Here is a 16,441-nt window from a genome sequence, read left to right on the forward strand (position 1 = left end):
AAGAAGAAGAAGAAGAAGAAGAAGAAGAAGAAGAAGAAGAAGAAGAATGGGGTGTAGCTAGGTGGCACACTGGCCCTGGACTCAGGAAGACCTGAGTTCAAATCTGGCCTTAGACACTTGACACTTACTAGTTGTGTAAACCCAGGCAAGTCACTTAACCCCATCGTCTAGCCAAAAAAAAAAAAAAGAATCATCGCGAGAACAATAGATATAGCTTTGAATGTTAGGTCCTTATGGGTATTGCTAGTAATTATTTGAATTATTTCTCACTATTGCAGTACCAAAAATTTGGTGCTTATTTGGAAATTTTATAAAAGGATGTCCAAAATTTTCAAATAAAGCAACCAAAAAGACAGAAAAAATCTACCATCCAGTCATGCTAAATATGAACATACTTCTAAGCCTAGATAATAAGGCTGTGATGAGATATTCATGATATGCTGTACTGCAGGGTCTGGTTAATTTTGTAAATGTTACTTTGTAGCATGAAATTTCTTTTTAAGTAAGTTGGAAATAGAGAGAAAAGCAACACCCTTAATTTTAGCTAAATCATCAGTTTTGTCAAGTCTTACCTTTTTCCTTAAAGGTCTTTGGATTGCATATGATTTGACCTGGAAAATCTTGATAGGGTTAGGGTCTTGTCCAGGGTTATGTGGTTTGTGACTGGTGGGATACAGATACAGATTGTATATGCACCTGGCGGGGATTCCAGGAGGCCTGAGGTGCTGCAGTAGATATAACAACCTACATCAGGTTGTATCCTGTCTCCCAGAAGCCATAAGCAGACAAGGGAGTACTTTAAAGAGTTAACCTGAAAAGGAATGTGGTTTAAAATTTGACCCACCAGGTGGCAACTTACTGCAGCCACTGGTTCTGAAGTAGTTCCTTCAAGATTTGACATGTTCAAAAAATTCCCTCTACCCTCACGGGGGCTAGCAGCATGCCTCCCCACCCTCCCCACCTCAGCTTCTCCTGAGGGTAAAGCCACTACAGGACCTTGCCTGCCAGGTTCTGAATTTATTCTTGGAAATGGAAAATAAAATAATGTTCTGAAATATTAAAATATGGGATCTATGGGACTAGCCTCCACTACAACTCTAGGGAATTTTTGTCTCCCTGTCGGCCAGTTAGCCCATTAATAAAACTCTGGCAAACAACATTCGGTGGCCACTCTACTTATTTAACATAATGAACATGCAAGGAAAAGCCTCTGAGAATCTACATGGATGATCCACTGGACCATATACGTATAGTGATCTTTCTGGTTGAAACTCCACTTTAGACACTGACTACAAGACCCTGAGGAAGTTAATTAATTGCTAAGAACCTTAGTTTCCTCATTTGTAAAATGAAGAAGTTGCCCTTGATGCTCACAAAGTCCCTATGATCTTACAAATTTCCTACTGCTCCTGTAGTTCATGGAGGGGGAATAAAAGAATCAGAGCTGGTATAAAGGGTCCATCTTTGGAACTTGGACTTAAAAAATGAAAACAGAGGAGAAAATGTTAAGAGTGAAATAAGACTGGAGGTCCTCCTCATTAATAATTAAAATTTTTGTAAACTGTTCCAGATCTTCCTTATTTCTTAACTCTGGCACTCATGCTAATAGTCTAGTCTCTAGCAGACAAGAATACAAGTCCCAACAGTCACTTAGTGAGTGGAAATCTCTTAGCCCAGCTACCGCACTTTCTATAACCTTCAATACAAATACTTTCCAAGAAATCTCTCTTGGGCTTTAGCCAGTCAGTGCTAATTCCCAAAGTCAGTTTCTACTATCCATCTAGCAGTCACCTGCTCTGGCATCACACAAGAAGGGCCTGTGTTTTGTTTTTTTTTTCAAATTTTGCAGTTCATTTTTTTCCAATACCACAAGGAACATACATTCTCTGGATAGTACTTTCTCTGAAGACCAGACCAGACCCATTTCAAACAGTATAGATGCCCCAAAGGACACAACGAAGAAGGATGCCTATCCTCTATATTGTAAAGAAGAAAGAATTAAAATCTTAGGGCAAACAGAATAGTGACAAAATCCAATCCAATATACCTATGTCTCTCTTCATCACTGCTCTATCCTGTTGCATAGTTTCACTGAGGGGAGAGGTCAGAGGAGGAAATAGAGAAGTCCTGAGTCTCTGATTTAAAAAAAAAAATACATACATACATTCTTACACACACATGCACACATATGCACATGTATATATACATATACATATCGATACTTCAAATTAATCCCTTTGACTAACAGGCCTTTGCTAAGTTCTACTTTAGTATACATGTAAAATGTATTACAAATGTCTCTAGACTTGATTAATTTATTAGCAAACTACTTTAAGAATAATGTGGCACATATTTATTGGAAAAGGAATAAAAGAATGATAGAATGGATATAGTGAATAAAAATAACGTGCATGCATTTTTAAAGTATCTAGATTCTCCTACTTAGCCAAAGATGTAAAACATTGTAAGCAGATAATCAATACTGAATGTCACATCTAGGTTGGTTCAGTGCTTCTGGTGTCCAAATAGCTCCAAAAAATGAAATTTATCACTTTTTGAAGGTGCTGCAATTCTGAGAACACCGGGGTTTTAGAATAACTAATTCACTGTTCTGTGTGACCCCTCCCCCCTCCACTCACAATGCCTTAACTAAGTTAATTATTCATTTTTGAAGGCATCTCCCACTTTCTGGGACTAATTTCTTCACTGAGTATAAAGGGAGGACTTGACCCAGTCCTGTTAGTTTAGGTTTGGTATTGGAATTAAATGAGATCTGTAGGTTATTCAACAGTTAACCAAAGGAGTTTTTTAGCCAAAACATAGAAAGGATATTCAACAACGATACTATAACATAGAGCATGAGTAGATGAAGCCACCTGGATTTGGTCAGCAAATCCAGGACAGGATATGGTGACTTTCTTGGCCTTTGGAAGGGTTAGATTTCATGTGAGTGGGCTTCTTTATGTCCTTAGATGACTAGGAAGCTATATCAATATGGCCAGAAGTCACCAGGAATCAGGAAGTAAAGAGAAATACAACTTGGGCCTTGATACCCTGAACTAATGTAGCATTGGGATAGTTTTGTTGCTTGGGGGTGGGGGTGCAGGGGAACAAAACAAAACAAAACCAAACCACTAACCTATTCTGTGAGACAAGGACGGAGTAGTGGGGGAAACTTGAAAGACAATGGTCCTATCACACTGGGTATGAGCCTCATAAGATTTCATTTACATCCTTTTTATTATCACAGCCATCTAGATTTGGTCAGTTTTTATAGTAATTCAGCTAATGTTAAAAGCTATGTCTTTAGCACTATTGAATTGTTTCAGCATTTCTTGCTGTACCCTGTGGGGCTGAATCAAATATGGAGTCCAATTTAAATTCAGTATGAGTCAATGGGAAGGTCCCATGGAAAATCTTTATCTCGGTATAATAAAAAGTAGACATTTTGCTCACACATAAAAAAATGTGTATTCGAAATTCATTTTAATTGGCAGTCATTTGAGTGCAAAAAAATTGGAAAAAGTATCTTACATTCACATGGAACTTTAATTCAATGTTTTTTTAAAAGTCCATGTTATATACAGGATATCTTCCTAGGTACTGGTGATATAAAGCCAAAAAAAAAAGCATTTTTTACTTTAAAAGAATTGGAATTTTAGTGGATATGTGGTTTATAAAACATGGGTTGCCCCATTTGATCTATAAGGCAACTATTTGAGATTAAATTCAATAAGCATTTCTTGAATTAAGAGATGTAATACAAATATCATCCTTTACATATAAAAAGTGGCCATCCCTTCTCAGGACCATACCTGGGATTGGACCTCTTCTCGAACCAAATGAGCTATTCCTGGAAGTAGGGCCTCTCATGGCACATTTGCCCTGGTCTTTTCCAATCGGTCTTTTGATAAAATACACGTGCAAACACAGACTTCTGATTAGTCTCCATGTATCATTTCCCAATGACCTCAAAATGGGGGAGTAGGAAGCAGGGAACTGCATCAAAGCCCACTCAGTAGACTTTTAAGAAAGAGGTAACTTCTATTCTCATTGTCCTCTTCCTCTCTTCTGAAGATGTGGCTGAGGACTGAAATGTTCTCCCTTGGACTTCTGGGGCACTTCATCTTTCCCTTTCCCCAACAAGATTTGTTAGCTGCTCTTACTTGGCAGCAAGAACTTGTACTTATCTAGATAGGCTTGATATTGTCTCTTAAAGGCCTAATAGTCTCTTTAACTTTTTGTTTTTTTCCCTGAATACAAGTTGCTGGGTGATCCCAAGAGATGGATTTTATGAGCCTGGTGGCTATCTAGGGAGTTCCAGAGTTTCTCAGTCAATTTTGGCTGCCCTTCCACAGGGAAGATGCTCCCTATATCTACGCTAATGCTTCTCAGAGAAAAAAATAACTACTAACATAAGGATAAGCACAAGCTATATCCTGGCATACTTGAAAGATGGACCTTGCGTGAGTTGTTTAGAAAGCATAGAACAGAAAATGAAGTTGAAATATCTGTTGACCAGCCTCACAAATGCATTTTAAAGTTTTAATTAATTAACAATAACCAGAAAAAGTATGAGTTATGGGATATTGTTTCATGATTTTTGTCTCTTGCATTTCAAATATTTCCTTTTTAATGGAGGAAATAAATAGCTATCCTTTACCTGCCTACTTTTACATTAAGTATCCTTCTAGAAGGGACTCTGTTAATTCATTTTGGGACAATTGTACAAATGAGCCAAATGTAAGCTTTATTTAAGAGATTTAAACAGTGTTTTGCAAATGAGTTTATAATCTTGTTAGTTAACATATTTAGTTATAACTAATGGCTAAAATTTCCTCAAACTTCAAACATATCCATGGTTGAAGCAAATAAATAGCTGGGTTTTGTCAAGTAAATGATATGTTTGAACAGTCTCTTAGTGGCTTTGGGCATTTCAAAAGTTAAGCTAACACTGAGTAAAAAAGTCTGGTAGGTCCTACAAAACTGAAAAAGTTTCAGATTCATACCTATAGATGTCCTCTGTGTCTATTGTAGTACACCAGCACAACCAATTTCAGCGCAATTTATTCCCCAAAAGCTTGTCATCTTTTGTCAAGTGAATTATTATTTATTATTATTATTTGGTCAGGGCTACTCAAAAGAATTGCTCCTAAGTCATAAAGGAATTATAATCTTCATTGGTTAAGACAGTATTTGGAACCAGTGTCACATACATTCCTTCTTTTTGTTGGGAAATGGGGGAGAAAATCATTCCAGGGAGGGAGGAAGAGTTCATGAAGGCAAAGTTCAGAATCTGGTCAACATTGCCAGAAGGGCTGAGGCAAAGATGTATCCTTATGTCTCCATACTCCCGTGGCAAAAGAGATGATATTTGTAAAACATTTAGCACAGTGCCTGAAAAATAGTAAGCAATTAGAAAATACTTTTTCCCCTTCTTTTCCTCTCTGAAGGGAGACTACAACTCCCATTTTGGGACCCTGGGCTTCTATTTGGTGTGCATTCATGATATCCAGTATTGACTCAGACCCACCAGGCTGCACTCAGACCATCTTCTTGCTATGCTGAAGCAAGTATATCTACCTTTACTCCCAATGCCTTCCACTCTACCACTAAGAACAATAATCAAATCAACGTTATCATAGTAATCAATTATCCTCTAGTAATCTAGTAATCCATAGCAATCAAATAAGACATAATAATCAATTATCCTCTGACCTCAATCTCCACTCTAACCAAAGCATGATATTGCTTGAACCACTAATCCTCAACATATGTTGTTCTGGGGGCAGCTAGGTGGTGCAATGTATAGTCAGGAGGCCTTGGAGTCAGGAGGACCTGAGTTCAAATCTGCCCTCAGACACTTGACACTTACTAGCTGTGTGACGTTGAGCAAGTCACTTAACCTCAATGGCCTCAACAAAATAAAAATATGTTGTTCTGCCCTATTAAAATATAAACTCTTTGAAGGCAGAGACTCTTTCAGTTTTGAATATGTATTACCAGTTTTTTGCACAGTTCCTAGAATATTGTAAGTGATTAATAAATGCTTATTCTTTCATTCAATCATTCATATGAATATACAGACAGACCAATAACTCAATTTGGATGAAAAGGCAAAAATTATCTGTTAGTAATAGTACTGACTTAATGAACTAGTCAACAAAACAGCCACCAAGAGTAGACCAAGGCAAGTGACAACCACAAAACATGCCAATAATAAACTCTTAACTGTTTTAGAAAAGATTTAAACTATATTAAAGCCAAAAGTAATAGATAAATATCTAGTAAGATACATAGATACATTGACAAACAGATAAAATGGGAGATAGATTTAGATATTGTTGTTGTTGTTTGTCTCTCATTTTTTAAGAGGACCAATGACATTCAAGGGTGATATCTTGACTTGCACATGAATTGGATTTAAGTGGGGCAGAGTTGCTTCACTCTTTCTTCTAGAGTCATCAAAGTCCAGTGGCAAGATATAAGTCGGGACAACTGGCAATGGCCCAAGATATAGTGGATGACCTTGGCATTTTAGATGTCAAAACATTATTTAAATTTTTAAATATTTAAAAAAATATATACTATTTAAAACATCATTCTGAGGAATCTTCAAAATGGGTCCATTTCACACACAAAAAAATAAAAAAGTCAAGAACCATGGCTTTAGGGGAATAAGGAGCCTAAGGTTGGGGGTTGGAGGTGGGGAGAATGGAAGGGAGGAGAGTTGGCTTAAAGCTCTACAGATTTGACCTCTGAGGAAAGTAAAGTGTCCTTTTGTCTCTTTCTGCCTTAGTCCTTTGATTTAATACTGGATCTGCTTATCTCCCTGGGTATGACCAATTGTTTCAGTCTTGGACCTTCATTTCACCTTGTCATCTTTCAGGGGGTTTGTCTCCTTGAACTATGTCACAGGTTGATAAAGTCTTTGTCTCTGCTCTATGTTGGGGTGTTCAAAGAAGACTAGCACCTCTGGTGTGGGTGTACTGAGCCCTTTTAGGGCTGTTCATCCACTTTTGCTGTCTACCTCGCACTCAACTCTCACCTGTGGCTCCAAAAAATTGTGGCATGTTAAATATTGAGGTAGTCTGTAGGATACTTATGGCCCTTTCAAGCTCTAATGCACTTTATGAATCTTATTATTTTAACCTTTTATGAAACATCTGTGTGATATTCATATTTACTTCAGTGGTTCAGTAATCTCAAAAATATGGAGCACCTTCCATCTGTGTGTATCACAACTTATCATGACTTTCCAGTCTGTGTGATTCTTGTACATATTATCCCCTTAATTGTGCATAAAGTAACTTCTCTATGTCATTTTAATCACTTATGAGTATCAGTGCAATACGCAGGCTGTCAGTGTGCTATTTCTCACTCTCTCTAAATAACCATCCCATTTCCAGCCAACCTTCAAAGATGTTGAATAACTGGTAATATTCCCTAGATAATCATACTCACAAATTTTAAACACATTGTTTTTATTTTCCAGGGTTTTGAGTGATTACATCAAAGAATATCTTAACTAAAGCTACTAATTAAAATTATAAATAAGATTCTAAAACTGCACTTAGCAAGGAATGTATTTGGTCATTTCATGCAATGAACACTAGCTAGTGTTCAGCCTGTAGTTGTGAGTATATAAAAATATACATGACTGTGAAGTAATTACTATAGAGTGATTATTGGCGTGGCACATTAAGATGGAATTAGGGGAATCATCATGCTTTCTGCCAACTACAGGAACACATAATCAAGGAGGTTGTAATTTCAGAGCTTCTTGAGTTATGGCATGAGGAGAGACAACTAGAGAAGCTGACCAGGGGAATATAACAATATGGGGAGTTGTGAAAAAGATGGGCAAAATTCAATAAATAGGCACAAAGAAAACTTATATAAAAGGAAAAGAAGTGGCATATTCCAGAAGTCTGTTGATTCTGTTGCAGAATGTTGAAACAGAAGATTAAGGTCCCAGTTGAAAGGTAAAGTTGAAAAGTTGCAGTTTATTTTCATTTTGAATTGTTCAATATCCATTTAAAAATCTGTTTCTTGTTTAAAATGCAGCATTTTACAGTCTTTCTTTCCAAAATTAGGTACAGAAGCCTTTATCGTCTCAGATGTTAGTTTACTTTCAGTATTCTTAGACACTTCCACCAAAGTCTTCCTTGAATGCCTTCTTGAAGCATGTAGGTGATCCTGGGTTCTTGAGAGCTATGCCAGCAGAGTTCATGCTTTGCCACTGAGTGCAGGCACCTCTGAGGACCAGCTTATATGTGTGGAGAGGTGGATCACCTAAATGGCTACAAGGTGATGCATTTCTCAGCCCCAGCAACTCATGAGAATTTCTGAAAAGGCACAGAGGATTTATGATTTTCATCAAGGCAGGAAATATCCATACCAAAAAAATCATAAATGTTTGAGGCATTTTAGAATGAAATGGACAATCACAGCATAAAAAGCTGCCTCATCTTATCCTTAATCAATGAATTCTCAGTTCTCTAAGTTGAGAGTTATTGTTTGTTCATATCCTGCTAGTATTACAATGACTTTTTCATTGTCTAATGACTTTAATATTAATTTAAAGGAAAAGTACATTTACATTTTTACTAATACTCTCTTTACATGTTAAAATTAGTGTGAATTGTTTCAGTAAGATTAAATACCAACCCTCATCAGAGAAATCATTCAAACTCTGTCAGAGATCAAAATGTTCAATATGAAGTGTTCTAATTACTACTGCAGTGGAAGTGTTTGAGATTCTACCCATTCCATTGGCAATAGGTCTACAAAACCTGTTCCCATCCATCATCGATACAAACCAGGAATTTCATAAGTCAGGTCCTGATATGAAAGACTTTTCCATTGTTCCAGTCATGATTTCAGTTTTCACGTCAATTCATGTGGAGAGAAGTTTGTTATTGGTGAATCATCTCTTGATTCAAGGCTAATGTACAAATGTTTGGGAGAACATTTAAAATAAGAATTAATGCATTTAAAAGCATATTTCCAGCCCTTGTCTCAGAGAATGGGCATTTTAGATAAATAAAAATCTTAAGTAATCATTTTTAAAAGCTATCATATCCCACTCTTAAGTGATTCAAATACACATGTTATACATAAAGTAAGCAATATTAACTATCTAGAATTCTTTTAGATAAAATAATTATACATTAGCTCTAAGGCAGTTTATTTGACTTATGCACCACCACAAACATATTAAAGTGAAACTTTGTTTTGTTCAGTTGTTCAATTGTGTCTGAGTCTTCATTACCCCATGGAGTGTAGCACACCAGGCCCTTCTATTCTCTATTGTCCCACAAAGTTCATGTTCATGTTCATTGTTTCAGTGATACAATCTATCCATCTCATCCTCTGATATCCCCTTTTCCTTTTGCCTTCAATCTTTCCCTACATCGGGGTCTTTTCCAATGAGTCCCATCTTCTCATTATGTGGCCAATGTATTTAAATTTCAGCTTTAGCATTTGTCCTTCCAGTGAACAACCTGAACTAATTTCTTTAAGTATTGACTGATTTGATCTCCTATCTGTTCAAGGGAATCTCAAAAGTCTTCTCCACCACCATAATTCAAAAGCACAATTTTTTAGTGCTCAGCTTTCCTTCTAACAGTCACATGTTGCTCCTAGAAAAAAATCATAATTTTGACTATACAGACCTTTGTTGGGGCAAGGTGATGTCTCTGCTTTTTAATATGCTGGCTAGATTGCCACACTTTTCCTTCTAATGAACAAGCATCTTTTAATTTCATGGTTACAGTCATCATCTGCAATGATTTTTGAACCCAAGAATATAAAATCTGACACTGCTCCCATTTCTTCTCTCTCTATTTGCTAAGAAGTGATGGGACCAGTTGCCAAGATCTTAGTTTTTTTTTTGGTTGTTTTTTGTTTTTTGATGATAAGATTCAAGCCAACTTTTACACTCTCCTCTTTCACCCTCATCAAGAGGCCTCTTAATTCTTCATTTTCTGCCATCAGAGTGATATTGTCTGTGTGAGTTTGTTGATATTTCTCCCTGCAACCTTAATTCTAGGTTTTGATTCATCTACCTTGACATTTCATATGATATGCTCTGCATATGAGTTAAACAAATAAGGTGACAATATACAGCCTTGCTGTGCTCCTTTTCCAATCTTAAACCAATCAGTTGGTCCATGTTTGGTTCTAATTGTTCCTTCTCAACCTGCATACAATTTCCCCAGGAGACAAGTAAGATGATCTGGTATTTCCATCTTTTTGAGGACTTGCCAAATTTTGTTGTGATTCACATAATTTTAGTGTAGTCAATGAAGCAGAAGTAGATTTTACCGGAACTCCTTTGTTTTCTTTGTAATTTAGAGAATGTTGGCAATTTGCTCACTAGTTCCTCTGCCTCTCTGAAAACCAGCCTGCTCTTCTGGTGATTCTCAGTTCACATATTGCTAAAGCCTAGCTTTCAAAATCTTAAGCAGAACCTTACAGGCATGTGAAATGAGCACAACAGAAATTTGAAGATTCCTTGGCATTACCCTTCTTTAGGATTGGGATATAAACTTATCTTTTCCAATCTAGTGGTCACTGTTGAGTTTTCCAAATTTACTGGCATATTGAGTACAACACTTTAATGGCATCATCTTTTAGGATTTTAAATAACTCAGCTGGAATTCCATGATCCCCACCAGCTTTATTGTTAGCAATGCTTCCTAAGGCCCACTTGACTTCATTTTCCAGGATGTCTGGCTCTATATCAGTAACTACACCATCGCGGTTATCAGTATTGTTGAGATTTATTTAATGTTTTTTCTTTTAAATAGTATTTTTCCAATTACATATAAAGACAATTTTAGCATTCATTTTTAATAAAATTTTGAGTTCCAAATCTTCACTCTTCCCTTCTCTTTGCTTTAGATGGTAAACAACTTGATACAAGTTTTATATGTGCAATCAGGTAAAACATAGTTACGTATTAGTCATGTTGTGAATAAAGAAACAGAATAAAATGGAAAAACATAAAAAAAGAAAGTTAAAACAGTATGCTTTGATCTGCATTCAGACTTTATGAGTTCTTTCTCTGGATATGGATAGCATTTTCCTTTATGAGTCTTCTAGAATTGTCTTGGACCACTGTACTGAGAAGAGCTAAGTCTATCATAGCTGATCATTGCACAATGTTGCTGTTACAATGTATAATGTTTTCCTGGTTCTGCTCACCTCACTTTGCATTAGTTCATGTAAATCTTTTCAGGTTTTTTTTTCTGAAATCTACCTGTTTGTCATTTTTTATAGCACAGCAGTATTATATTACATTCATATACCACAACTTGTTTAGCCTTTCCCCAATTAATGGGAATTCCTTCAATTTTAAATTCTTTGTCAACACAAAAAAGAGCTATTATAAATATTTTTGTACATGTAGGTCTGTTTCCCTTTTATATGATCTCTTTTAGGATACAGACCTGGTAGTGGTATTGCTGGATCAAAGGGTATTCAGAATTTGATTGCCCTTTGGGCATAATTCCAAATTGCTCTCCAGAATGGTTGGATCAGTTCACAACTCCACCATCAGTGCATTAGTGTTCAAATTTCCATGCATCCTCTCCAACACAAGATCTTTCTTGTAGAGTTATTTTGTGTAGTCTTGCCATCTCTTCCTAATCTCTTCTGCTTCTAATTCCCTACCATTTTTGTGTTTTATGATGCCCATTTTTTTCATGAAACATTCTCTTGATGTCTCTAATTTTCTTGAAGAGATCTCTTGTCTTTCCCATGCTATTGTTTTCTTCTATTTCTTTGCATTGCTCATTTAAAAAAAACTTATCTCTCCTTACTATTCTCCAGAATTGGGCACTCCACTAGGTATATCTGTTCCTTTCTCCTTTACCTTTCACTTTCCTTCTTTTCTCAACTATTTGTAATGCCTCATCAGACGGCAATTTTGCTTTTTTGTTCTTTTTCTTTGGCATGTTTTTGTTGTTGTTGTTGTTGTTGCTACCTCTTGCACAGTATTGCAAACCTCATCTATAGTCCTTCAGGCACTCTATCTATACCAGATCAAATCCCTTAAATCTATTCTTCACTTTGATTTCATATTCATAAGAGATATTATTTAGGTCATACCTATACAATCTGATGGTTTTCTCTTCTTTCTCCAATTTAAGTCTGAATTTTGCAATAAGAAGCTCATGATCTGAGCCACAGTCATCTCCAGGTCTTGTTTTAACTGACTATATAGAGCTTCTCCACCTTTGGCTGCAAAGTATATAATCAATCTGATTTCTGTATTGACCATCCAGTGAGGACCAGATGTAGAGTCACCTTTTAGATGAAACTTTATGTAAAAGAAAAATGGGATTCAACATAAAGGAGCACTACTAATTTTTTAATAAGTTCTTATTGGTCTTCTCTTTTTCTTACATCACTGTAGTTACTCAAGTATCCCTTCCTCTCCCCTCCCAGCAAGCCATCCCATATGACAAATAGTATTTTTAAAAGATGGAGGAAAAGTTACCCTAATTGGTTTATACATTGAAAAAGTCTAAAAACATGTGCAATGTTTTGTATCTGTGGACCTACCACCTCCACAAAGGGGTAAATTGGAGATTTCTTCTCTTATCTCTTCATTTGAGACCTCCTTAATCTATATAATTTTGTAACACTTAAATTTGATATAAATGTGCATGTACATTTGAAAAACATAGTTCTTCCCATTTACATTAACATAGTTATTTTGTATGTTGTTTTCTTGACTCTGCTTACTTCACTCTGCATCAGTTTATTTAGATCTTTCTATGCTTCTATGTATTTATCACACATCACTTCTTACAGCACAATAATATTACATTACATTCATGTACCAAAATTTGTTTAGTCCTCCAATTGATGGGCATCTACTTTGTTTTCAATTCTTAGCATAAAAAGAGTCTCTGGTTCAAAGGATATAGACATTTTGGTCACTTTATTTGCATGATTCCAAATCGCTTTCCAAAATGATTATACTATTTCACAGCTCTACCACAATGCATTAGGATGTCTATGTTTCCATGATCCTTCCAACATTGACTGTCGCCGTATTTTTTGCCAGATTTTTTTTGCCAATTTGCAGGGTTTGAGGTGAAACCTTAGGGTTGTTTTAATTTTTATTTCTCTTATTATTACTAATTTGAAGCATTTTTAATATGGTTGTAATACTTTGTGGTTCTTTTGAGAAGTGTTTGTTCATAGTTCATATCCTTTGACTATCTATTGGGGAATGACTATTAATCATGTATAAGTGTTTATACATACACATAAACATGCAAATATATGTATGTGTATGTTTGTGTGTGCATATGTATGTATTGTTTGTATGTATGTATATATATATGCATATATATATGATACCAGACCTTTATCAGAGAAATTCAATGCAAAGATTTTTTTTCCTATTCAACTTCCCTTCTTATCCCAAATGCATGAATTTTGTTTTCATAGAAGCCTTTCAGTTTCAAGCAATCAAAGTAATCAACTTTGCCTTTTGTAATTGCCTCTCTCTTATATTTAATTAAGAATATATATATCTTACCCATAGCTATAAGAGGCACATGGGCTACTTTTCTTCCTTTTTTTATATAGAATGATCTTTTATATTAAGATTACCATTCAAACTGAGATTTCTGCTCCAAGGACAGTGACCTTTGAGTCCATGGCCTTTTCATTGTCCTTCCCCTGAGATAACCCTCCCTCAAAACATATTCAGTCTGCTTTTTTAATTCTTTCTTTTTTTACTACAGGGTAAGAGAATCTTGTGGTATAAATTATAGAAAAACTTGACAAATAAAGGTACAGTCTCATGGTACTTAATTCAATATGCCTAATATTTGCTAGTGAATCTTACTTGTAATCATTTCTAGTTCCTCTTTGAAGTTCACCTTTACTTTCATTACTTTACTAAGGCTAATCTTAGTATCTTCTGAGTCCCAGTTCTACTGCTCAGTATGAACTAGCTTCTTCAATGCTATTCAAATCCTAATTTATCAGTTTCTCTCTATTAAACCCATATTTTTCCCTCGAAATAGCTTTTCTCTTTTCTAGGAACAAGAACAAGGTAACTTCCAGAACTGTCCCTGCTTTAAAAGTTATTCCTCCCCTCCTTCCTCTTCCTTTCTGAAGCTACTGTAGTTACTTTTTTTTCCAAGTCTCTGAATTTTTTCATTACCTTTACCTTCAACATTTTTATCCAGCTTTCTATCTTCTATTCAAAGTCTCCATACTACTCTCCTAGGGAATCTCTTCTATCCACATTAGATCTAATATTAGCATATATAAGATGAAAGTATTTAAGTCTATTTTTATTGATAACTTTTTGTATTGTCTTGATATAATAATAATAGTTATTTATAGTACCTGCCAAGCACTGTGCTATGTACTTTACAAACATTATCTAATTTGATTCTCACAACAACCCTGGGAGATAGGTCCTATTATTATCCCCATTTTACAGATGAATAAACTGAGGTAAACAGAAATTAGGTGACTTGGCCAGGGTCATGCAGCTAATATCTGAGGCCAAAGCTGAACTCAGGTCTTTTCGACTCCAGGCCCAGCATGCTAATCACAGTACCACCTTTCTGTCTATTGATTTTTCCCTTATATCCATGCCACTCTTCCTTCCCAGAGAGTTATCCCTTATCACCTAAATAAATAAATAAATGTCAGATAAAAAGAGAAAAACTATTCAGCAAAACTATTGACACATAGAAAAACAATCTGAGGTGCTGTACAATGTTCCACAAATTTCTGCAAAGGAAGGGAAGGGTTATCTTTTTTCCTTTTTTTTTTCTTTTTTTTAGGTCAAGCTTGTTCTTGTATGTAAAGGGAGGCTTTATTTTTCTCAGCATCCTAACAATGGAATCTCTAGGTTACACACACACACACACAAACACACACACACACACACACAAACTCACATTTTCAAGACTTTATTTGCATAATTTTAAAAGCTTTCCAAAACTATATGCCAATTCACAGTTCTACTAATTATGTATTAATTTACTTGTCTACTCATAACCTCTGCAACATTGACTATTCTCATCTTTTGTCATTTTTGTTATTCTTGCCAGATGAGAATGTTATTTTAACACATAATCCATTTTAGAAAAGAAAATTTGCCATTGAAATAAAAGTAAATTTTAAAATCTCTATTTCAAAATAAACATTGGGTAGACAATCGATATTTATTCTTCTTACTCAACTATAATTTTAAGTTACCAAAGTAGTCTAAAAGATTTACAAAATGACCAAAAAGCACCATATTATTAAAATACTACAATTATTGTCTGCTGACTTAATTCAAATTATCATCTCAAAGTATTCCCAAATGTCCCAGGCCTTTTGGATCAAGTGCTGAAGGGGAAGAGGAGGAAATCTAAAAAGTAGTCTTAATTTGAAATGCTGAAAAAACTGATGCTGACGTGGGATTGTACTGGTATTGACAAGGGCTACTTAAGACTGAACACTATATTCTGGCATAATCTGTTGTTATTGTTATTATATTACTATCATTTTAATTATTATTATTATTCATTATTTCTTCTAATTATATCATAGGCATATAGCATTATGTAGTATAGCACAACACCTACATGAGCTCAGAAAAATTTCAGTACATAGTATAAATGTGAATAGACATACATTAAAAAGATTAAATAAATATCCCTTTAAGGTTTTTCATTAAAATGATATTTCCTGAGACATTCTTGAAAACCAGTTGCTAACTAATTTACTATAATTAGGTATTTTAAAAACCATTAATAGTAAAGGACAAATAAAGTGTATTTTGTCTTCTAACTAAACACTGTTAGCTCAACTTGAGTGTTGCTTGGGTTGCGACTATGCATTACAGAATACTGATCTAATTGCTTTAGTGTTTAAGCCCTCCAAGCAGTACAGATGTTATGCAAATGGTTTAGTGCTCATTTTCAGAAAGTAAACAATTGTGGTAAATTTTGCAAGGGATTTTTTTTTTGCATTAGCTTTAAACTTTCTAAAAAATGTTTACTTGCTGCAACGTTAGTGTTCAAATAAACTGAAATTTCCAAAACAAAAAGAAAAAAAAACACTCTGCTAGGTGAGATCTCAGATGTTAGGGTACAGTGGATCTAATAAAAATATTAATAGCTAGCATTTACAAAGCATATGCTAAACACTATGCTAAGTACTTTACAAACATTGTCACATACCCCATCCCTGAACTCACCAGTGCTAAATAGTATAATTAGCATTAAGTTGGCTCCACAAATCTGTGAAATATTATCACTTTACATGAAATATTAATTAATAGATAAGACAGCATTGGTATATGCACCTGAACGGTATGCAAGTAGGTTTATTTAATTAAAATTTTTACTATTTCAGTTGAGAGGCATTTGAAATATGATATTGTTTATGCTTGTTTTGTTCATTG

Source organism: Vombatus ursinus, unplaced genomic scaffold, assembly GCF_900497805.2.
Source record: "Vombatus ursinus unplaced genomic scaffold, bare-nosed wombat genome assembly UNPS02009573.1, whole genome shotgun sequence".
Taxonomy (NCBI): Eukaryota; Metazoa; Chordata; class Mammalia; order Diprotodontia; family Vombatidae; genus Vombatus; species Vombatus ursinus.